Here is a 26324-nt window from a genome sequence, read left to right as displayed (position 1 = left end):
TGATAGCATTAGAGGCGTCATGTACGTCCAGATTTGGAAGATGAATTAGCATTTCCATATCATTAAATCGTTTAACTTCACGTAGAAGTAACACACGAAATCATTAATTTAGTGAGTATTTTAGCCCTAACTGGTTCACCTCAAATCGAGACGTATTATATGAAGTCAGTGTGACAGTCATGTTTATTTAAAACCTCGTTTTGTTAACATTTGTTACAGGTTGTTATGTAAACTAATGTTTGAAATACATTTTAAAACAGGCCATGGTATAAAATTTCGATCGTTAACCAGATATTTGTTTTGAAAATTATTTAATGAACAAAACTATCAGCTTTTTCAAAAAACATGAGCAAAGATCATGTATATAAGGTAGTTTTAGAATGGACAAGGCCGACAAAATGTTGAAATTTTCGTGTTTTTAATAGCTCTGCTCACTAGCTAAATTGGAAGGTTCGTTGAGAAACAAGAGTTGGGCGTGAAATATAAAGTTATGACCCTGCAACTGGATGAAATCCTATTTAGAGTGTTTTGACTGTCTGCTGTTGATTAGAATTGGACGAAGTCGCATTCTTCAGGGCCACAGAGCTACGGTAGCCGAGCGCGATGTCCAGAAACCTCCACTGCCTCAAGTGTCCGCCAGTTTCGGGTACAGCTCCTTCAAAACACAAATGAAAACTCAGCATCGAGCGATGTGTTCCTTGCTCAATCGCTCCAACAGTAAACTGTACTCTACGTTTCGTTTCATTTCGCCTTTCGATTATCTTCTCACCATCTTCTTGTAGTGCCGCTTCCAACTTTTCTTTTTTTTCCGATAGCGTCTTTGTTGGTCATTGGAGCACCAAGGAATGCAATGATAATTATGCTTATATTGTCGCGATTACTTTTGTGTAAATACGTATTAAGACCTGGTTGGCGATGTCTTCCAAGCTATCAGTGATCTGCATTCGACTATGCACAACTGGCAGATGTAGACATTGCTCATCACATTTCACATACCATTGCAGGCAAACCAGAAACTCATTCGTTGGATCTTGAGTTTGGCAGAAAATTTCAAGCTCGTGGGATACCAGCTGTGCGCACTGGCCTAAATCCTTGACTTTTACAATCGTAATCATTGAATCTCACGGTAATTATGACGCTCCGTTTACCCTTTGGATCATGACGGATCATCCAGCATTCTGGATTCGCTTCTTTTCACCTGGAAGGAAGTTTCGGTTTGTAAACCTGGGTTGAGATTATCGGTGAACAATTAAGGATTACAGAGGCTTCACAATTTCCTGTATATATATATGTCATATAGACGTTTTGGATGGAAATGAACGCACATACTGCCGTGGTGCAAGATTCATCCACACCCTATGCCACCTCGTTATGCCTCGCATGGATTCATCTAATTTGAGGAATCCAGAGTGAATACCAGGAATACTTCCGTATTGTTATATCTTAATTCCTGTATTCGAACGATCGACTGAAGCAGATTTTGCACAATGATCGTCCACTTTGTCTTTGCCGCAAGTCTGTCTATCAAAATAATTCGAATACAATCAAATCAGGTTTTGGTGTAGTGTGCATCAAATTTCACGGCGCCACCTCAGCGATACTACACTGAAACCAAGTTTTTGCCTTCGCTATACTTCTTGTGTTTGGCCGTCATCGGTTTCTCCAGGATTCAGGAATGCACCCATCTCGCAGATTGTAAGTTATATAAAACCTTGCTCTTCGGAATTCACACAGCATACCATTGAATCAGACGATCGCGGAGTACGCAGTACGAATTCACCTTCGCAAAAATTACTTCTCGATATCGATGAATCAGCAAATCTAAGCGTATTCCACTGTGGTTGGAAGCGAATCCTTTCTATTTCCTTTATACACATGTTGCGCGGCAGCAGTATGTAACGCAGGAGAACCAGAAGAAAACTCAACTTGTTGTGTTTCAGACTCCTGGTTCTCCTGTACAAACTTTATCTTCCCATTTCACTAACTACTGATGAATTGTTGAAATTACGAAAACAATGACCACGACCATAAAACAGCAACGACGACGATGCAATTTTCTTTTTCACTGGTTTTGAACCACGGGATCAGGAAGCTTATTATTAATAGCACCACGGCACCACCTCGAGCACCACAGCACTTCGCGTGAAAATCCTCTCATCGGTGTTAAGTTTTGACATTTTAATTGTAAATAAACATGATACAGAGTTGCCAGGAAAAAGTAATTTTGGATGTTCTCACCACTGCACAGTGTTGCCAAAATACAATTACTTTTAGGATCACCATCGTCGCAGGAATATTCACCTTAAAACAGACGATGTTATTTTTTTTAAATTGTAGAAAATAACCGTTTGATAAAAACAGCTTATTTTAGGCGCAATGTTATCTAAACCAAGGACGTTTAGGGAAAATACAAAACATAGGTGTTTGGTCGGACGGAAAGGTCTATTTACAATCAAGTGGTGGAAATAAATGGGATAATACTATCTTGTATTATGCTAGATGAAATATTCCACTACAAAACTCTGAATAATGTCCAAAAAGTGCATTAGCATAAATTTATAATATTTACGCAACTTTTAACTGAAAATCTGTTGGGAAGTACAAAGAGGTCAGCTTGGACGAGAGGCACAGAAGGAATAAATCCGTTCTTTGGGTTTCGAACGGAACTTTTTGTGCTTTTGAACAAAATCGTTTTGGCTTCCGAACGTAGTCTTTTAAGGCTACGCTTCCTTCCCAAAAGGATATCCTTTTACAGAAACAAAGAAAAAATGCTTCAGAAGCTCAAATCGCTTCACTCGGAATTCCAAAAGTATTCCTTTCGAAAGTTTGAATCCGATTGAAGGTAAAGTCCAAAATAATTTCGTTCAGAGGCCCAACAAGGTTTCGTGCGGAAATCCAAAAGAATTCTGTTTAGGAAGCCCAAAATAATTTCGTCCAGAACCCCGAATTTCGTTTGAAAGCTCAGAAAAGGCCTTTTTGGGTTTACAAACCGTGTTTTGTTTTCTGAAGTTTTGGTTTCCTTTCCGGCTCTTTCCTTTCGCTTCTAACCAAATCCTGTTAAGACTTCGGTAGGAAATATATAAGTATTCTAATCAGAATCTCTTGTCAGAAGAAGAAAAGCTTCCGTTCAGAAGCCCAAAACGTTACAATCGAAAGTCCAAAAGATTCCGTTCGGAAGACCAAAAGTATTTCGTCAAAAGATTCCGTTCGGAAGACCTAAAGTATTCCGTTCGGAATTCAGAATGATTTGTTAGAATCCCATGAATTCCGTTTGAAAGTCCAAAGGTATTGCACAGACAAACAGACTAACACTTGTGAAATTCTCATCGTCCACTGATTTACTGGTTAATTTAAATAATAATTAGTGCCAATCGATCACTTGGCGCGACATCGGATTTGCTCGAGTTTGACGTTTGCTCACTACCGCCATCTGGTTCGTGATTTGCCCAACTTACTGAAAACAACAGATGTCGTTAATGTGTGAACGACGATGAATTTGATGAGTGAATGTTCAATGTGTTATGTCTGTTTGTCTATGTATTGCTACAAGCCAAGTGATTTCTCAAAATCCAAAAGAATTTCGTTCAGAAAATCGAATAGTTCCGTTAGTGAACTCAGAAGGATAACGTCCGGAAGTTGACATAATTCTGAACGAAAACCCAGCGATCTGATGTCTTTTGGGCCCCTTTGGCATTTTTGTGCTTTTGAACGGCTTTGAATGGATTAATTTTGGACTTCTAAATGCAATCTTTTAGGTTTCGAAAGGAATCGAATCTTTCCGATTGAAAATCTAAAAGATTCTGTTTGAACAAAGGAATTCAAAATTCTTAGTAACCTTATAGAATTTCGTACAAGCCCCTAACGATTTTTTGAAAACCCAAAATAGTTTAATTGGAAGTCCAACAGGAACAAAACTGAATGTCTGTAAAGTCTGTACTTTAATCAAAAGTCTGTATAATATCTGTAATCTGTATGATGTCTGTATGCAAGACCAAATGTCTGTATAAATACAGACATGTCTGTATGTCTGACATCCCTTCAAGCATTCGTGGCGCAGTGTTGCAAGAAAAACAGTTTGAATATATTTATACCATGTTCACACTACGCACAAATATATAGATAATATAAATAATAAATACATAATATAAATAATAAATACATATATAATATAATATATAATAATTTATATTATAATAAATAATAAATACATAATAGATATTATTTTTTAACATCGCATTTATTATCGCGTATATAAATTCCCGAATATAAAGTACCATAAAAACATTTTTGTTACAATAAAGAAGAAAACAAACTACACTAAAAATAAATTCTAGGAACTTTTTTCAAATGGGCGTACATGATTCTGAGCTTGATTTTTGGAACGGCAACTGTGCTCATTAATTAATCTGTTTTGTGAACTTATGCCTCACAGGAAGAATGATTCCGATCTATCTGGTATGTACGTTAGCTGAGAAAATATGCTGAATTGAGAGAGTATTAGCCATTTCAAATTTCAAGGTCAAACACAGTTACGCCTATTTGAAAAAGTTCTAAATTGTAAGTTTAACAATAAAAATACATTACAATATGAACCAAAATCCATTTTATTTAGCTTTTACAATTAAAACGTTTTGTTGTTAGTTACCGTAACAATAAGAAAATATCTTTTTCACAAAACAATAATTTTATTGTTTTTGTCAAGAGCACGACACTTCCGCTTTTTGGAAAAAAAATTGGGGTTGTATACAAGACACGACTTATACGTAAAACCAAAACGAACGTAAACTACGTAAAACCAAATATAGTACGCTGAACCAATCAATCCCTCTACCATAACCTGGATCTACCCAAAATTATGTCAAAGTGAAGATTCGCAAAACCGTGGTTACTATAATCTGGTAAGGGTACTTGACTCAAATCTGGTTACCGTACAAGCGAAAAAATCTGGGTAACGGTACCCAGCTCTCTTCGCTGCAGAAATAATGTTTATGTAAAAATTTAAAAAACAGTTTTCCCACCCATTTCATTTGCCGGCAGTGCCAAACATCTCCATGATAAATTTCTATTCTTACCTGTTTCTTGTTGCATTCAGTGCAAAACCGACATTTTATACGAGCATAAGACTTCGACGCCAGTCGACGCCATTTGCTGTATCCGAAAATGTTTAAGTCCCCAGTTACGATTTCGGGTTCGTCTGACTCAGATCCATTTTGTTGACATACCAGATTTTGACACTGCTAACATCGAAAACTGGGTTGTTTCAAGTTAGCGTGTACACACTTAATTTTTCACCGAGGCCGAAAATAAATTGCCGAGAATCCAACACTGATATCTCGTAATCTCTGAAAGTTCAAACTACCGATTGGTCGTAAAATGTTCGTCTCAACCCAGCTGTCAAATTTACCGAACCGTTCGTGTCATTGCCGAGTTGATCGGTAAAGTGGTTTCCGAAATTCAGTGAAAATTCATTTTTGTATTTTCAAATAAGTCAAAACAAATGTTTAAAGCGTCAATCAATGTGAAAGTAGAATATATTTTGGATCGTATTTTGTTATTTATTCTTGATATTGCCATAAAACTTAAGAAATGGTAACGAATAAGAAACAAATTTCTCTGCCAACATTTTCGATCTAAGAGCATCTAATTGCTCCGCGATTCCATAGAATCAGAACAGAATCAGTTGGGCAGCACATCCTATTCACGTTTTTAATATCTGCACCTCGTCGCTTACAAACTTTTTTTGTGCATAGTTAGAAATTTATAGACGGCGACGGAAGCGGCAGTCTGAACGGCTTATCACTGAGTCCTGTTCTAATATTTCCGTAACGTTGACGACGGGAAGCGGGGTGCTGCTCACGGTCCTTTTCCGTTTCAGATTTTCCATCGATAGAATTGTTTCATTCGGCCTCTTGCGCGGGCATAAAATTCCATCGATCTTGCGTGTCTGCAGCATACATCTGAAGCTGAAATTAATACGGAAATAAGTATAATTACTTTCTATGTTGAAAATTGATTAATAATTAGATTAAATGCTTACCAAAAGATGAAAAATTAAATTCCTTTTATTTATTTTTTGCTTTGTCACGTTTTTTACAACACTGACAGAGTACGCAAGGAGTTACGTATGACAGATGGATTTACTGAAACTCAGGAAAATACGAATTACCGATCAACTGCAAATTTGACTACCGAGTTTCAGTAATTTGTAAAAACGTCATACTTATTTACGAGATATCAGTTAAAATAAGCTTTTACGGTCATGTTCGTCAATTTATTTCACGAGAAAAAATATGTCGTTTAAGTGTGTATATAGAAGAGAAGGAACCATCTGGAGCACCCTTCATACACTCCAGTTCAATAATTGATAATACCCTAAAGTAAAATAACGATTGGAACACACTGTATAGGGGATTCATGATACATGAAAGAACTAAAATTTTCAATAGTTTAGCGTTGATAATCGAAAGGTTGAATACAAGTACTGGCAATGGTGGAGAGTTTGCGAATTGATTGATGTATAAATCTTTTAAATTCATTGAAAGATAAAGGGCCTTTATGTTACAAATCTTACATGATTTCGTGAAATTGAAATTTTCATTTTACACCTGTATCCGAGTCTTCCCTTAGACATAGTTTACGTTAAAATCACCAAAGACCATAATATTATCAAACTCAAAGCAGGCATGTACACAAGAATTATTCTGATGGGATGGAAGTGAACTTTTATGGGTCTCCCGTCTCCCCACCAAGCGACTGCAATTATATTTATTCACCGAGTTATAATTTATAGCGGAGCACAAACCACTATAAACCTTACATTTATTATAGCACATTTGAATCAGAGTTTCGAATTTCAATCGAAGTAGAGGTCTTTGGCATAAAGCACCACGTGAGAAGAGGAAACATTATGATCATTCTTGAGACTAATTTTGCAACGAAAGCACGCTGAAGAAGTTCTCGAGTCAATTGGAAGAAAATTTGAATTTAGTTAATTATATAATTAAAAATTAAAATATATATTTTAAAATGAAAGGTCGTGAATACCAATACATCGGTAGGCGATATCACTCTGAGACACATCAAGCGATACGTCTCCAGTCTCCAGTTTCCGCAAGTAACTGGTTACCCCAAACCTCGCCCAGGACGCCCGGGACGTCTATTGCGCACACCTGGAACTGTTGGACATCATCGTCGTAATGCAGCACACGCATATTCGACATCTGTACATCTGACACGATATTTTGAAATCAATCCTATAAAGTGCTATAAGCGTGTACTTATGGCTACTTTGCACGAGGGCACAAATGCGCGAGACTCTACATAACTTTATTATGGTTTGTTGCATTCACGCTTCAACCAGCTGTTGGATTTCGTACATTTTCGTAACAAGTGCTTTTAATTGCTTTCCTCTAATAGACCGTGCATGGTAGGGTTGACAGTTCGAGTTTTTTCTCGGGACTTAGCCTCGGCTCAGCTTCCGATAAAATTGTTTCGTCAGTTTTTCGCCTGAGATGTCCTTTGCGATAGATTCCATGCTGAATGCAAAGAATAACACTAAAATATTCGGATCACAAATTAACTAAAAATATGAATATTAATTTTCCTTTAATCGATTTTCTTCTAACACCTTGTAAACAAGCTCTGTGAACTGTCAAAATAAGTGAGGTTAAGTTAGAGTTTGCATTGGTCTATTCGCCGCTCGAAATATAATGGGAAATAAATGGTTGTTACCAAACAACAAAACATAAACATTTTTTTTATTTTCACAATACTTCTCAATATAAGATTTGAAACGAACATAACCACAATCTGCAATGTTTGGCTCCGGCTTAATGAGTTTGGCTTCGAGACAAGCATCAGTTTTATCCGCACCACCCAGGTCGACATGGCTGTCGAAGGTCACGTCGTCTATTATGACCTCAAGAGCTTCAAACTCGCTTTGATGCGATCACAACTTACCAGAACCACTGCATGTTAAACCGGCTTGCGGTTGTTGACGATAACCACCTTATGTGGAGCTGCGGTCCTGCGGTCAGTTTAACCTCAGGAATTGACTCCCCGTAGACCTTCAAGGTTACACCAGCGGCGAAGCCGAAGATCTTGACACCAGGAGGGAGCTTTAGGGCCGATGCCCACGTAGCATTTTTTTTCAAGCTGCGTGCACGTCGCGTCCACGCAAGGTACCCAGCATCAAGTGTAGTCGTGTACACGTTTACGTGTGCATTACTCCATTTGATGCTGGGTACCTTGCGTGAACGTAAGTAATAGGAACGCTTTTCTGACCGGCATCGGTCTCGTATAATAGTACTCGGTTCTGGAAATGGCTTTCCAAAAACCGGTGCAGGCCCATACGGAGGGTAAACAGGTGTTACGATAGCGCGATGGCATCCCAGCTCGCACTGTTGAATGCGTTCTTAACATCTAGTGTCACTAACTCGCAATATCGAATACCTCGCCTTTTTCGTTGGATCGCTATCTCAGCGGTCTTTACCACTGAGTTGATAGCGTTGCTCGAGGAGGGCTTGCAAGCACTCGGTGTATTCGAGAGACGGATGCTTAGGACCATTTTTGGCGGTGTGCAAGAAGACGGTGTGTGGCGGCGAAGAATGAACCACGAGCTCGCCCAGCTCTACGGCAAACCCAGTATCCAAAATGTAGCTAAAGCCGGAAGGGTATGATGGGCAGGACATGTTGCAAAAATGCCGGACAGCAACCCTGCAAAGATGGTATTCGCTTCCGGCAGGTACTAAACGGCGTGGAGCACAACGAGAAAGGTGGGCAGACCAGGTGCAAAACGACATGGCGAGCGTGGGGCGCATTCGAGGATGGAGAGATGCAGTCTCGATCCGTGTATTGTGGCGTCAAATTGTTGATTCAGTGTTATCTGTTTAGATGTAAACTAAATAATTGAAATGAATGATAGCGTCCAACGCGTCTAACAAAGGGCATCTGATCATATTCCCACCCAGCAGGCAAAGCTTGGTGGCAGAATTGGACAGCGTGCTACAAGGGCCGCCACGATTCTAGGGTACGGAAGGCAGCCTAACCATTATCCCACTCGCCGTTTCGAGTCCGTGACACTCAGCTCTACTAAGAGAAATGAATGTCAGGCTCCCAGCCCTCGTCTTCACAATATTACGATATCCAAGACAAGGTCCGTTAACACGCGCCCAGAATGCCATAACCCTAAACGTCCTACACATGCCCCCTAACTCGCAGAGTCCGTGGGGAGGGGACGTAAAGTGCTTGGAAAGGCAGTTTTTTTTTAAACTAAAGCGAAATACAACCAAACGGATATAATAATGTCTTCGCTATTGGATGATGTAGTTTTGAAACAAAAATACTTCCCCCATCCAGCTGGAGACTGCTTTTTCTACTCGGTGGGTGGTTTTATTACTGGGGGTGGTACTAGCACGTGGCTGTCTTTCTCGTCAATGACTGGATGACGGTAATTTGAGCCTTTTTTTTTTGTTGGGGCGTAGAACCACTGCGTCCATTGAGTTGAACTTTTGTGGTATACCCCTGATTACTCTTAACTATGTATTCGCATCTTGTAGGTTGATCACCATTTGTCAAGTAAACAACCTAAGACGCGTCTTTTCCCAGTCCGGTATAATTGAGTTAATAAAACCCACTACCTTTCCAGGATTTGCAGTCCAAATATCTCCTGGTTGCATAAAGCCACTATTTAGAAATTTAGATCTACCCTTGTACAATGCATCGCAACTGCAAATCAGATGTTCCGAGGTTTCACGTTCCATGTTACAGAAACGACAGATATCATTCTGAATCTGGCCAATATTTTTCAAGTGATATCTGCTCGGGCAGTGTCCGGTTATTAGGCCAGTGAAGGTGCAAAGAGCTCTCTTGCTGAGCTCCAAGAGCTTTTCGGTTACTTTAACATTGGGAATTATAAATCTCTTTGATTGAGCACACTTTTCGGCAACCAACCAGTTGGTCATCAACCTTTGTGCTTCCCAGGATTTCAATTCCATTTTTATATTACAGTATGATATACCGCAGAAAGGTTCTGGGCCAATAAACTGTGTGTTTGAACCTCGTTTTGCAAGCTCGTCTGCCTTTTCATTACCTTCAATGCCACAGTGTCCTGGAACCCAGTACAGATTTACGGAGTTCTCTTGGCACACTTTTCGCAATGAAAGAATGCAGTCCCAGACAAGTTTTGATGTTCATTTAAAGCTACTCATTGCTTTGAGTGCCGCTTGACTATCTGTGAAGATACAAATATTTGCATATCTATATTTCTTCTCTACACAGATATTAGCATATTTCATTAGAGCAAAAATCTCCGCTTGGAACACAGTTGGATAGTTTCCCATTGCCACTGAGATCGATATCCCAGGGCCGAAGATTCCTGCTCCCGTTTTTGTTCCTATTTTTGAGCCATCTGTGTAGAATTTTATGGAACCGTCCCGAACAGTGGGACCTCCGACTTCCCAGTCCATACGTGATGGCTCACGTATGTTATAAGGAATGTCATAGTTCTCCACAGGTTTCATCCAGTCTCCACTCATATTCATCACTGGCCCATATTGAAAATTTTGTGAGATACTCAAGTGGCCCACTAAATCGCCTGACTTGAATAACTTCAATCGTTTTTGCATATTCTTTTCCGCTTCTAACTGCACGAATTCATACAATGGTAGCAGATTTAGAATTGCATCTAACGATTTTGAAGGAGTGCTACGCATCGCTCCCGTTATAGCAATGGACACTAACCTTTGCAGTTTTGTCAGCTTCTTCTGTGCAGTAGCCACTTTTGTTTTTGGCCACCATACAAGAGCACCATATGTCAGTTATGGACGAATAATGGAAGTATTAATCCACTTTATCATTTTTGGTCTTAAGCCCCATTTTCTTCCAAATGTTTTAGAGCATATCCAGAAGGCACTAGTTGCCTTTCCGATCGCACACTCAATATGAGCATTCCAGTTTAGTTTAGAATCCAGAATGACTCCCAGGTATTTGACCTGTTCACTAAGCTGAATTTCTAGTCCTCCAAGCTTTAGAGCTTTTAAGGATGTTATCGATCATTTAGTAATCTGCCTTCGATCATTTAGTAGTTTGTCCATAACTCATTCCAGAGGCTAAATTTCAAAATGTGTTGTATGGTGTACATCTAGTGCAAAGGTTTTTCTACAACTCTGCCTAACAGTTCGTTGTTTGAATTTCACTAATAACGGAGCTATATCGCTAGTAGCAGTAACTTAGACTAAATGATTGCATATTTTGTTATCACTTAGTATAAGTATATAAACTAGCACCGTAACTCCTTTAATAGTGGAATTCGAACATCGACCTGTTAAGGAGAGTTGTAGAAAAACCTTCGCACTAAAAGTCCACCATACAACACATTTTGAAATTAGGCCGGTGGAATGAGTTATTGACGAACTACTAAATGATCGAACGCAGATTACTAAATGATCGATAACATCCTTGCTCTTAGATCAAGTTTCCTTTTCCTAGTGAATGGTACAATTACAATTTTTGACGGATTAATGCTAAGGCCTTCCTGAATACACCACGATTGGGTAAAATTTAGAGCCCATTGCATTCTTTCAGAAATGATATTGTCGAATTTCCCCCTCACTATGATGACAATATCGTCAGCAAAGCCTACAACCTCGAAACCTTTTTCTTCTAAGCTTCCTAGAAGATCGTCTACAACTAAGGACCACATTAGTGGTGAGAGGACCCCTCCTTGAGGGCAACCTTTTGTTGCCCATACTGTAAGAGACGAACTTCCCAGCTCTGAAGAGATTTTTTTTTGTAAGCATGGTTTGAATCCATTTGATAATGTTCGTGTCGTTTCTTTTTCATGGCACGATCCATTGACGAATAAGAAGCGTTATCGAAAGCTCCTTCAATGTCCAAGAAAGAACAAAGTGCTATTTCTTTTACCGAAAGCGCTTTTTCCACCTTAGATACCACTGTATGAAGTGCCGTAATTGTTGACTTACCGGACTGGTAAACAAACTGGAACTTAGACAGTGGTTGTTTAATCATGTAATTTGAGTTGATATAATCACTCAACACCTTTTCCATAGTTTTCAACAGAATTGATGAAAGACTAATGGGCCTGAATGATTTAGGATGCGTCTTTATCTCGCTTTCCTACTTTTGGTATGAAAATAACTTTTACTTTCCTCCATGAAGATGGAATATAATTGAGTCTTAGACTTGCCTTGAAAATCTCAATTAACGGCGGAATCAGCACTGATTCTCCGTTTTGAAGCATTGCTGGAATTATTCCGTCCGGTCCGGCAGATTTATAAGGCTCAAAAGATCTCACTGCATTCTCTACCCTGGCTTTCGTAAAGATATCGTCAGCCAAGGCTTGTGCAACATTTTTCGCATCATCAGACATTTTAGTTGTTCTTGCTGAACATCTTTGACTTTCAAACGAACCACTTGTTGTTGGGTCTACACACATAATCGATCCAGGAAAATGGGTTTCCATAATCAACTTTAATGTTTCACCAGAAGTTTGTGTGGAAAATCCATCCTTTTTTTTCAGATTCCCTAGCTCATTAGTATGATCTTTTGCAAGTGCCCTTGAGCCTTAATTTAATATCAATAGTGAGGTCTCCTTCAGCCTCGAATGTAAAAAATTGTTTTATATTTTGGTAATTTTGTTATCATAATCTAGGAGGGTATTTACCCAAAGGAGTGAGATTTAAACCATGTTATAGAGGTTTTACCTTAGGTTTTTCTCGAGGGCATATTATTATTATAACACAAAATCCGTAGACACCCCAGCCAGGGATGGAATGCTCCTCAGAGCGAATCAGGAGAAGAAAAAAAATGCTCACTGCTCTCGACACACGAATCTTTGCTCGTCTCTTTTGCACTTTTGCGTTTCTCTCTTTTTCGGGTAGCTCCGAAATATATTCATTTCTCAATGATAACTAAATGGTTTGACTCAATGAGGTGAGGAAAAAGTTGCTCATTGAATATCTTTGAGCCTCTTTCCGACGGATGGAATTGGTGGTGGCGAATAAATTTATGATAATTAGTTGGCTAATCAACGGTAGCCAGTAAGTTATTGTATTTATCGTGTTTGCTTAGTAAAAAGTAAACAATTCAATCACTGTCATAATGCGTGTTTAGGACTGTTCCATTTAGTTTTTACACGTTGAAGACATTGGAAGAACTTACTAATTTTCATTCGAAATTGAAGCAGTCGAACAAATATTGTATTAATTGGTCAAAACGGTATACACTGAAGTCGCTTTTCATGCGGTTTGATATGAGGCTTCCTTTTTATGCGGATTTTGGGTCTCACGCGTTTTAACGCGTTTACACAATATTTTAAAGAAGGTCTTGGTGCCTTTATGCCACTAAGATCAAGGAATCGCTCCCTGGCTCTTACCTTTTCATCTTTTTTAATCATCATCATCATCTTCATCTATCTATATAAAAATGAGTTTGTATTTCCTTTGAGGCAACTCATGAACGGATGGACCGATTTGCAAGATTTCCTTACTAATCGATACGATTGAGGTCAGCTGTGTTTATATGTATGAAAAGATAGAGCATTTTGCTGGCAAAGTTGAACAAATGTAAAAATAGTACGTTATTGTGAGTTCTGAAGAAATCTATAAGCTTGAACGGAAATCGATCTAGAGGGCGACGCCTCAATCAACTAATCGGTTGACAGTTAGGTTGAAATAAAAACAACCCGAGCAAGATCGGGCAGGTTCGACTAGTCTTTATATTAAAATGAGTTTGCGAGTTTGAGAACGAACGGATGGACTGATTGCAAGATTTTCTCACTAATCGAATCGTCTTGGGATCAGCTGTGTTTGTACATACTAATAGTTGTTCAATTTGCCGGGGAAAGTTGAGAAGTTGTCCAAATGCAACGGTTTCATAAGAAAGCCATCAAGCTCGAACTGAAATCGATCTAGAGTGCGACGCATCAATCAACTAAATGATTGACATATCACAAATAAAACCCGAGCGAGATCGGGCAGGTTTTCCTAGTGGGTATAAGATAATTTCGTCAATAATCTCTTTGCATTTCAAATTGTAATTGCTAACCAGATAAATGCAGAAATGGCTACATAAAGCTGCCTGTTGCTTAGAAGCAGTAAATAATTAATGTAAACATAGAATGGTGTTCTTTTCTACACGTAAAAAAATTTAATGTTGTTTATTATTAATATTTCTAATACTTTTTTGCCAAAGCAGGCGCTTAATGACATGTATAAGAAAAAACTTATACATCGCATTAGTCACATACATAAGGAAACTTATACTTTTCATTAACATATGAATGTTATTAGCTTTTTGATATGGGATCATTCATTAGGTGGCATAATGAAGAGTATAAGTATTTTCGAATGGTTTTTTGCCATAACATATAAGGTTATTTTTTTACGTGTACCCGTTCATGGATGCTATACACGGTTCCTATTCTCATGCTGGTCTCATAAAGGTACGAATGTGCGAGGCTGTTGTGCTGGTAGCGATGGTATGACAGAAGTGTGCTCTGTACGTTCAGTTGGAAAGAACAACAAAAATGATGCTCCTCAAAGAGACACATTGAGACAAACGGTTTCTCTCAAAGAGAGCCGCTCCTCATTTTTCCCACAACGAAGAGCATCTTTTTTCTATGTTTTGATCATGTCCGTGATGTTTTGTTGCTCATTTTTGATGAATTTTTTTTTGCTCATTGAGCTCATTGTGCGAGTAAATTCCAAGCCTGACCCCAGCAAACAATTTAAGCTGAATAAGCTAGTTTGTAAGCTGAAGAAACCAATTTTTAGCGGAATAAGCCTTGTGTCAGTTTCCAATGTTTGTTGGGACGTCCTCAAGAGTTTATACTTAGTATGAAAGTTGGAGATTACTAACAAATGCATATCCCTATGGAAAGAATAGCCTGATTGACACCGACATGTCTGTTTTAAAGCGGGTATTCGGAACTGGCACCAAAACTGTATAGGTATCCATGTCATGTGATGTGGATTGATGAGTGAAAATCTAGTCAACCGGAATCAGGATTGAATACCAGCTGGCGCGCACGTGAGACAACGATGTCGATAAATACTGATTGACATCGTCATTTAGGCGGTGCGACATCGACACGTATTCTATGGTGTGTGCAGTGTGCATAGGAATTTAAATGATCCCGTAAATATACCTTCTACTCGGAAACAGATTTTTTATGCACACAAATATTTTAGAACGGCACCCAGCATCAATGAAACTTTTAACTATAATCCGGTCAAGGATGTTTTCCGGTGGGAAACATTCTTGGCTCTCTAGACATAGTGTATCATTTTTATCACTTGTCACAGAAGATGCATATTCACTTCATACAATCGGTATGCATAGAAAGCTTTCAATAAATAACTGTGGAACTACTAAGAAAACACTAAATAACAATTCTCCATCTTCGCTTAACACTTAGGGCCGATGCCCACGTAGCGTTTTTTCAAGCTGCGTGCAAGCCGCGTCCACGCAAGATACCCAGCATCAAATGTCGTTGTGCACACGTATACGTGTGTATTACTCCATTTGATGCTGGGTACCTTGCGGCGTGCACACAGCTTAAAAAACCGCTACGTGGACATCGGACCTTAGGCTCGATGCCCACGTATCGCCTTTTCTACGCTGTGTGCATTTAGCAGGTGTGCTTCGGGAAAAAGCAGTAACGCAGCGTTGCCGCGCCGATGTTCACCTGCGTTATTTGACCGCTGCGCGCACGTGGCGTTCAAAAGACGGTTCGGTTCGAAACTCCCTACTTATGGGGGTCCGTAGAGTAGTTGGCAACAGGTCTGACTCTAAATCAGATGGTCAATGGTCAATTTAGAGTGATTCAAATTTTGACTTTTTTGCTCCCCTATGCTTAAACGATGGCATTTTCTATTTTAATAATCGTCCTAAATTTTTAGCTAATTCGGATATAATTTGACTAAGCACAAGCAGTTTGAAGCTTGTATAAAAAATGCTATGAAAACATGAAAATAATGTAACATACAAAAATAAAAAATAAACGAATTTAAGTAATATGGCCTGCGATGTTGGTCCACTTAGGAAGGATTTTTCAAAGTAATTTTTATAAGAACTTTCGAAAGAATTACTGGATTCGTTTCCAAACTAGCTTCTGGAAAGTTTACCGAAAGAATCCCTGGAGGTATTTCTGAAGGATTTCTTGTAGAAATGTTCAAAGGAGTTTCATTCCTATAGGATGTAAAAACTGTCCATTGTTGAATTTTTGAAACAATTCCTAGAGGAATTTCCAAAGAAATTCCTTGGTCCATTTCTAAAGGTTTTTCAAAGGAGTTACCGATAGCTTATGACTTGATCTTATCTAGGTACTACACGATGATCGAGATGCTCAGAAATTATGGGGATCGGAAGTTTTTAAAGAAACATTTACAGTATTGCTGAGGCTTTTCCATTAAATTTCTAAACAATTCTAAAATGATGAAATACAATAAAAGTTTCGTAATATTCGGAACTGCCTGTCAACGACTGCGGTGGGCTGGGCACGTAGCCAGAATGTCGGACAGTAATCCGGTGCAAATAGTTCTCGACAACGATCCGGCGGGAACAAGAAGCACATCGGGCAAGGTGGATCGATCAGGTGGAGGACGATTTGCGGATCTTTTATTAATTAATCCCTAATCACAATCATATGCATATCTAGACCAATATTTGAAAAGGGCGAAGGTCATTAGGCCGAATGAGCAGAAAGAAGCAAAAAGTGAAAAATAAGAAGTTCTTCCTTCGCCTTATCCCTTCTTCCTTCTCCCTTTTTGCTTCTTCCTTCTTCTATATTTCTTCTTTTTTCTGTCTTATTCCTTCTTCCTTTTTCCTTTCTCCCTCCTTTCTTCTTCATTCTTATTTCTTCCTTCATTTTTCTTCTTACTTCTTCATCCTTCTTTCTTCTTTCTTTACCCTTCCTTCTTCTTTCTCATTTCGTCTTCTTTATTCCATCTCCTTCTTCTTTCTCCTTTTTTATTTCTTTCTTCGTCCTTGTTCTGTCGTGTTTCTGCTCAGTAAGCAGATAGTTCGCATGAATAGTTTGCAGTAGCAATCGAGCAAGTGGGTACATGGCATTTTTTAGTGTCGCGAAAATGGTAAATTATCTATCTGGTGTTCGGTGGCTTATGTCAATGTGCATGTATTGCGCTTTGCTCCTGTCGAAACAAGCACGATCTTCAATGGTTTGCAGTAGCCATCATGCAACGTTGTGTAGTGCGTGTTTTAGTCGTCGCGAAGTAGTTAAGATTTCGAATTAGTCTCCGGGAAAATACGGAAGACACGCGTTGCTTTTCCGTTTTTTTATCATCATGAATATGGCGTCGTTCAAAAAAAAAATGATTAGTAGCTTACCAAAACGATTCTCAATATAATTTCCTCCTCAACTAACGTACTACTATTCCTTTCCAGTGCGCTCATGGAGATGCAGAGGATTCTTCGGTCTCTTGTAGCAATGAGTGTCGAACTAATTTTCCTCCCCTCCTAATTGACTGTTGGGACTTGGCCGGCATCGTTATTGGTCTTGAATCAAAGAAACTCCAAATTTTGGCTGTTACGCCCTTTTCTAACGTTGGTCTAGATATATGTAGATAAATAATCAGAAGGAATGAAATTTGATTGTTACGCCTTTTACAAATGTTGGTCTAGATATAACGGCCCTCTATATACTAATGACACACTGGTGGTATTCGTACCATGGTACAAGTTGCACCACTATAGTGTGTCTTTAATATTAGCCGTGTGGTATGATGCGCGGCTACCAAGCAAGACCATGCTGAGGGTGGCTGGGTTCGAATCCCGGTCCGGTGTAGTAAATTTTCGGGTTGGAAATTGTCTTGACTTCCCTGGACATAAAAGTATCATCGTGTTACCCTCATGATATATACGAATGCAAAAATGGTAACTTGGCTTAGAAACCTCGCAGTTGGGGGCCTTTCACAAATTTCGTAACGCTGTAGGGGAAGGGAAGGGGTCACGCCAAGCGTTACGATCCATTTAAAAAAAATAAACCTAACATACAAAAAGTGTTACGAGGGGGAGGGTGGGAGTCCAAAATCATTAAATTAGCGTTGCGTAATTTATAAAAGAGCCTTAAACTGTGGGAGTGTTTAATGAACTGCGAGGTGGCAATGTCCTAGTGGGGGATGTAATGCCAATGAAGCAGAAGAAAATGCGCTTTTATACTTTTTTATAACCCAATTTGGTAGCCTATAGGCTATATAGGAGAAAGATTACTTGATTATTGATAACTATGCAAATCATTCAATTTGGTTATTCATAATCATTAATCATAATTAATATCGATTGTTAATAATTAATCATCCACATATTGTGTCAATATTTAATCATGCTTGGTAATCATTATTCATACTCCAAACGTTTTATTCATTAATCATGATTCATGATCGTTAATTATTATCAAAAAATAATTCATTCATAATCATTAATCATAAAGTTAAATGATTTAATCATAACAAAGCATTTCAATCTGGTTTTAGAATGAAAACAACTACCTATATGATTTCTTTCCAAAGCAAGAAAAAAACATATATTTGTTTTTCATTCAAAAACCAGACTGAAATGCCAAATAAATCACCGTACATCGTACATATTACGAAGTACTACGAAAACAATCGACATCATCAGAAGCTCTGGAAACCATACACGAAAAAGGTTGAGAACCGTTGGTGTAGAGGTTCTATTCTAAAAAAAATACGCTTAATCAGTTAAGTTGATTATGCAAGAAAACTTCCTTTAAAAGAAGCTTTGATTACTCCTCACCTTCCCTACACATATTTATCAAACAATATTTCCCGCCAATGAAACTGACCAAAAAGCAATAGTGATCGATGCCAGAGATTTAATTCCAGAGAAAGATAGCAATAGCAGAAAGGACTTTACAGCGTTTTATCATAAACGCGTTGCTCGAACCGTTCTCGTTTATGTGGGGGAAACTCTGATCTAATGCCATTCGACAGAGAATTGACAAAGTACAGCCAAAAAAGAACATTCTATCCAAACCAATCCAGCGTAGAATAAAATAATAGACATCGTCTGTACTTTCACACCTTCGTTGTTGTGAAACGTGAACCACGACGGACGAAGCAACTGATGAAGCTAATATTTATTTATAATTGACATTAATCCATCGAAACGAGGTACATAAAATAAAAATCGAATCTAAAAATGTGAAAGAAGTAGGTACAATGAACAAACATCGAATCAAACCAAATGCGAATCCCATTCCCCTGTAAAACAATGCCGACAATGTATAAGGATTGCATTTGTTTTCTTCATAATAACAGCAAGTCAACTTCCACAAATTCAGCCAGTCACTGGCATCGTCGACAGTCCCTGTTTATGTGGCATAATTTTAATCGGTTAAATAAACAATACAGCAAAGGCACCCTCATTTGACCAAACTTTGTTCTACAATGTCCGAAATCTTTCTACTGTGAACCGATTGTTGGTTCGTTATACTCCCCGAAGAAAGCGGCTGGCCAACCAGCCATCAACTGCTATGCTCGAAAGACGAGACGAATCGAGAGTTGGAAAATTTGCTTAGAGTTTTCGTTATTTTTCAACCTCTATCCTGAACCGTTTTCCAAGTAGACGGCAGAACCCATGGCGATACCCCGTCCAGAGTGTGACTATTGTTTAATTTAGTTATTCGCTTGCAGCTATTTAGGAAGTGCCTTTTTGCGAATTCCTATATCTACAAACATATAACAAACGGTTAGTTCTCAATTATGTTTCAAAGCACATCACTTGATATTATTCTCAACATTTCTAAACAAGTTTTGTGCAAAACATGTAAGAAAATGACACAAGTTGGCTTGTCTGAAAATAGATTATATAAGCCAAATTCTGATAATAGTAATTTAAAGTATAATATTAATCTAAACAAGTTCAAATAAAGTTGGTAAAAAAACACGAATAGGTAAAGCATTTCGGGTGCAAATATAGAAGATGTCTAATTGAATAATATAAAATCCAAAAAATATTATAACAGGAATGTGACTTTAAAGTTTGAGAAACTATAACCAGAACTCACTGAAAGTGGCACGCTGTTGGTTGTTTGGTCGCTCCACTCCTATGAGATTTGATTGTGCAAAACTGTCCCTTTTCAAGGGTGGCTTTTCTCATTTCGCCCTCCCATTATCTGTAGGCCATATTCCAACAGACGGCAAATCCTAGCCGAATTCAAACTCATATTCATAACCATACAGAATGAGAGCCCAACATAGTGCCGGTGGTGGTAGCAATCTGTCGAGGGAAGAACAACCCTGCAATAAAGAAAACACGGCTCCCCTCACATAGATTTCCTGCGCCCCGTTCGGGGGAGATGGTTTTACATGGTGTTAGCGCATTTCCTTTTTCCGGAAATTTTGGCGCGTTGTAAAGCTTTTCAGCTGCTGGCGGAAGTAGAGTGGCAACGAGTGAATCAGATTATGAATAAATTATCACCTGAAGATTTACGGTTAGCGAGTGACTTTTCTTGGCACTGCTGTTGGTCATCTTTTTGTCGTTTCACTGAAGCAGAACCGTGGGCGAACTCTAACCGGTATTAATCTCTAAATAGATCTTTAGGTCACGAATTAAGCATATAAAAATGAAAGCTGTAAATGTGGGACCAGATCTCGGCTCCAGACCTAATGACGCCTTAATTCACCTGCCTATAGGAATAACATGGAAATTCTTCGAAGTTCATTTGAAATTTCCCAAAAATTTCCATGCAATTTGAAATAAAGTTCATCGGATTACCTACCGGAGTTTCCAGTTGGTATTCCAAATATATAATTGGCAGAGGAAGCAGTGGAAATTTGAGTGCCTACCCCTCAAAGTAAAAACAATAAATAGACAATGGAAGAAAAAATTGGAGGAAAATTGGAGCCGGAAAAGCGCTTATACAAACTAAAATTCGTTTTCTTCAGGTAAAAACTTGCTTATTCAGCTTGAATTGTTTTTTGAATAAGGATCTTAGAAAGTTTCCTCAAGGTAATTGAGTGTATAGATAAATAAAGTACGGTCGTCGGGTCGGGACAATGGGTCTTAGGGTGAGAATGGGTCAGCGCCCTCACCGAGGTCTGAAGGTCAGATGGCAAAAATATTCAAAAATGTATCTTATAATTCAGTTTTCATGTCCTATTGAAGCTATTCTACGAACATTCTATGTAGTTAAAACAGTAACCCATTCTCACTCCCATTTGACCCATTGTCACCCCCGACGACGGTAGTTGAATAAGATTAAAATTAGGTAACTAGCGTAATATAAATAATGAAGATGCCCTATAAACATTGAAAACGGCGTTACAGTCCAGGACGAAATATTATTATTATTATTATTATTATTATTATTATTATTTATTATAATTCATCCGACAATTGTCTACATGAATAAACTTAAGTGGTAAAAACGACAATAACACATTTTAACGACTAGTGAAAAATAAGAACAATTAAAATACAAACATACTGTCAAAATTTTCTTCTACGGATTTTGTTACGAAACTTTTGGACGAATCTTCAAATTCGTAATCTGCTTCCACTACCGAAAACACTCTAATCATGGCAGAGAGAGGTTCGTGATATCCATAGGCGGTACGATGATACCTTGGTTGCAGAAGAGAGGAATTCCTTAACGATCGCTGAGGAACTCGGAAATTCAATTTTGATAACAATTCCGGGCAATCCACTTCGCCGTTCAAGAGCTTCGCGACGAATGTAGCCTGCTGAATTTTCCTCCTGTGCTCCAACGTGTCCAAATCCAGCAACAAGCATTTACTCGTATATGGGGTAAATTATCTGGATCATTCCACGGAAGATTGCGTAAAGCTAGCCGAACAAATCTTTTTGCACTCTTTCAAGTCGAAGAATCCAGGTAACTTCATAGGGGCACCATACAACTGATGCGTTTTCGAGTATAGGTCTGACTAGAGAGCAATAGAGTGATTTCAGACAGTGAGGATCTGTGAAATCACGCGCTATCTTGGTAATAGATCCTAGTTGGCGATTGGCCTTTGAGATTATGGATGTGTAGTGAAGCCGAAAATCCAGTTTTGGGTCCAAAAGAACACCGAGATCATTGACTTTTTCGACTCTGTGCAGCGTAACACCGTTAATGACGTAGTTGAAGATGAATGGCTGTTTTATGCGATGAAACGTCATTACCATACATTTTGGCACACTGATTGTCAGCTTATAGCGATTACACCATTCAACAAATAGGTCCAGAAATCTTTGGAGACGGCAACAGTCGTCAATTGTTTGAACCGTAACGTAGAGTTTAAAATCATCTGCATATACGAGTTTGCATTTAGTTCCATATCGTTGAGCAACATCATTGAAGAACAGCGTGAATAGCAGTGGGCCCAAATTACTTCCCTGTGGCACGCCTGATTAGTTGATGAAAGGTTTTGAGATACAGTTGTCTAGTTTCACACGTAGCTTCCTATTTTTCAGATATGAATGCAGCCACGACTTAAGCTCTACTGATGCACCTAGCTTGAACAGTTTGAAAAGCAAAATATTGTGGTCAATCTTGTCAAAGGCAGCTTTAAGGTCGGTGTAGATGACGTCGACTTGTTTATTCATTTCCATCGCTGTAACGCACGTACTGGTGAAGTCCAGCAAGTTTGTCACAACAGACCTTCCAGGAATGAAGCCATGTTGATCTGTCGAAATATAATTTTTCGTGTTGCTGAAGATGACCTGGTGTAGGATAATTTCGAACAGTTTCGATGCCGCAGATAAGCTTGTAATGCCTCGGTAATTCTTCACATCCCGGCGATCTCAGCTTTGAACACTGGAAACATGTAGGAATGCTTCAAATGGCGGGAAATTTACCTTGATGAAAGGATCGGGTGAAAATTGCCGCAAGAGGTTTGGCTAAGGCTACAGCACATTTGCAAAATAGAATAGCGGGAATGCCATCGGGTCCAGGAGATACAGAACTCTTTAGTTTTCTTGATGCTGCGACGACCATATCCTCTGTGACTTCAAATGTTGTTAAACTAATGATGTCTAAAGGTACATCACCGGCTGCATACTCAGCTTCACTATCACTTGCTTCATCGTCATCGAAAACTGACGCGAAGTGTTCCGCGAATAGTTCACTTGCCTCTGCATTGCTCATGGCTTCCTTCTCATTGAGATACACGTTAGCCGGAATGGTTGAAGTTTTCCTTTTACTGTTTACGAAACTCCAAAAGCTCCGAGGATTTCGTCGTAAATTCATCTGAACTTTTGTTACATGTGACTTGTACAAATAAGCATTCAGCCTACAGAAAGCTGCACTTGCGCGCTTGAAATTTACTTTATTTTCTCCCGTTTTCCACTTCCTTAATATGCGTTGAGCGGAATTTCTCTCTTTTTTCAGCCGGCGAAGCAACGGGGTACTCCAAGGAGGCTTCAAACGACGTCTCCTGCGTGGCACATTCGACTCCAGCCAATGAGTAATGACGCCGCAGAACCGTACAGTCATTTCGTCAACATCAGTGCACTCTAGTATGTCGTTCCAATCCTATATATGTATCTGTAAAAATTGCAAAACGTGGTGGAATATAATGGAATGGAATAGTACTAAACTCGTCTTATGGTACATTACATTGAACAATTCAGAAACATTGAAAAATTAATGGCAATATAGTTGCCACTGCTTTAGAAACGGGCCAACATTGGTAGCAATATATTTGCCACTGCCTTGCAAGTGCAATTTCGGCAAAAAAAAAATAACTCAAATTTTTTTTTAAATTAAGATTAACGTAAAACAAATCTAAACAAGGTAAGTTATATTTTTTAGTAAAGAATCCTAGTCGGAAAACCCATTATCGATGAACTTTTTTTTTGCACTTTTGTTTCCAAGACCTTGGTAAAAACGCAATTTAGTAAAAAAAAAATCCAAAAACCAAATATGCAAGAAAGGTAAAGCATTTGTTCACGCTAATCACGACAAGAAGATTAGTAATTATTAATACCAATGGGGAAAAATATATTTTTGTCGTTTTTTTTTACGAATTACAACAGCAAATCCTTCCAAATCCATAATGCAATACAAACTGCATACATCCAAGCGAAAATATCGTTTAAAATTACGCTCTTTTTAGCATTCCTTTTATGTGCATTACTTTCGTGTGAATTTCAACAACTTTTTCTGCCTGTGTACCGCCAGTTGCAGTAGAACCAACGTATTTAAGGGGGAGGGTAGGCTGAAGTGGCCGCCCTAGTGTGCCAACCAAGGGCATCGCCATTAATTGTAACTTAATGATACTTTAAATGTAAGTTGAATGTGATATTATAAATTTCATTGTATTGAAAATTAGATTACAGCCTTGAAGCTGTCCCAAATCTAGCTGCTATCGAGAGGGTTTCACTGGATCCGAGAAAAATACGTCCCTAATATTCTTCCAGAACTTGCAATACTATTTCGCCAATTTAGAATGTGTGTTCAGGAACCAAGTTTGACAATAAAACTATAGGAGAGACTGGGGAGACTTGATCCCCTTTTCTGATTTCCGATGTATCACAGCCAAAAATAAATAGACATAAGCGATTTCCACCCAGACTCTCTAAGAAATATAGTATTTAACTTTACTGATGTATGACAGTCCTTAAATTGTTGTTGTTATTGATACACAATCGATTTTTTGGAGTGCCGTAAAAAATCGACTGTTAAAATATTGGGAGGAAATTCATCCCTCTCCAAAAACTTGCTTTGATAAAATTAGAAAGGTGCCCTCAGATTTATTTAATATTTTTAAAATACGCGGAATAATCGAATTGCTGTGCGTATACATGAACGATTTTTGTTATTGAAATCAACAGCACATGCAATTCTAAAATTTGGGGAGACTTGATCCCATTTCTCTGATATCTATACAATAAATATTTTTTCCTGCCAACCCTTCATCAAATCTATCAAATCTACAAAAAATTAGAAGCCTGAGAACAGATTTATATTTTTTGAATTTTTTCGCCAAATTTTTGTATGGGTGACTAATGGAGGATCAAGTGTCCCCATATTGAGCCAATAACTTCAATTTCAAATATCCTAAAACTTTGATGGAATGTTGACGTTTTCATCAGTATAGATCATTTCATTAAGTATATCTATGGCTTTGTGCTGTGAAAAAACGAATGCATTTGATCATAAGTATGAAAAGTTGTTCAAATTTTGCGTGGCCGATAAAAAAATCTTTAGGAAGGTCAAAACAAAACATAGAAACCGCCCTGCAGAATAAATAAGGGTGTTAATCCAAGAAATAACTCACCATATAAAGGTCATTTGTCTAAATATACTCTATACCAAAAAATACGCTAGAACAAAACTACTTTAGTTCTCGATATAGTCATCAAATCTCCCCGGGGATCAACCCGAGCAAAGTCTGAAAACATAATGAGAGCATATAGAAAACACATTTTGATTTTGACATCAAATTGAAATCATAATTTGTTTTCAAATACGAATCATCATGATTGATTACATATTTTGATCTTATTTTGCTATAGATTTCTAAATTGAATGATCTGACATCAAACTTTGTACTTATTTTGTTATCGAAATCAATATCAAATATATTTTTCGATTTGCTCTCATCGATAGCAGGAATAGTTTTCGATTTGATGTCACAGTAAGATTTTTCTGCCATACGTTTTGTTATTTTAAACCGTTAAAACGACCAAAAAAATATCAAATTGAGTAATCATATTCGGCGATTTCACAACTTCAAAACGAGTTATCATTTTGCTCTCAAGCTTTGCTCGGGAAGTCTCCCCACCTTCCCCTACTGAGAGTATGGAAGAAAGGGAAATCGTGGACAGAGACAGTTTAGATACAGAGAGTTGAGATTTAATTCAAAAGAATTTTTCTTCTATGGAAACGATCTGTACGCCCCCTCCCCCAGGCTGCATCGAAAGAAGAAGATCACTGGGCGGTGGGGGAGGTAGGAGACGAAAAATGCCCGTTCGCCTTCAGTAAGGGGCATTCGAAGAGATCACCCCTCCATCGAAGTTGTGGGAGACCCTTGTGTGGCCGGTCCGGAGCCTTGATATCAACTGTTGTTCTTTTTGAGTAGCTGGATCATTCCAGGAGCCGATGGTCCTTTGACTTTCCTCTGTCCTCTGCTAATGCTCTAAGTACGTGCCCAGTCCTGGCCGACGACGTTCTTCGTCCATTTCTTAACGTCAGCCAGCGGGACGGAGCGGGTGTAAAATAGACCCTCTTGTCCGACACTGGCCAGGGCATCGGCTTCGGTATTTCCCCTAATGCCGCAGTGGCCAGGGATCGGGGCGAAGGTGGTATCGGGAATCAT

At 38.6% G+C, this 26324-nt stretch overlaps 1 pseudogene; it reads right to left on the bottom strand.

Annotated features, from left to right (window-relative positions):
- Nucleotides 1–378: 378 nt before the first annotated feature.
- Nucleotides 379–26324, bottom strand: LOC134202839 (protein phosphatase 1B-like; annotated as a pseudogene).

The sequence above is a fragment of the Armigeres subalbatus genome, unplaced genomic scaffold (genome assembly GCF_024139115.2).
Source record: "Armigeres subalbatus isolate Guangzhou_Male unplaced genomic scaffold, GZ_Asu_2 Contig146, whole genome shotgun sequence".
In the NCBI taxonomy this organism is placed as follows: domain Eukaryota; kingdom Metazoa; phylum Arthropoda; class Insecta; order Diptera; family Culicidae; genus Armigeres; species Armigeres subalbatus.
The sequence above is the reverse complement of the archived record's forward strand: the minus strand, read 5'-3'. Positions and strand labels throughout refer to the sequence as shown.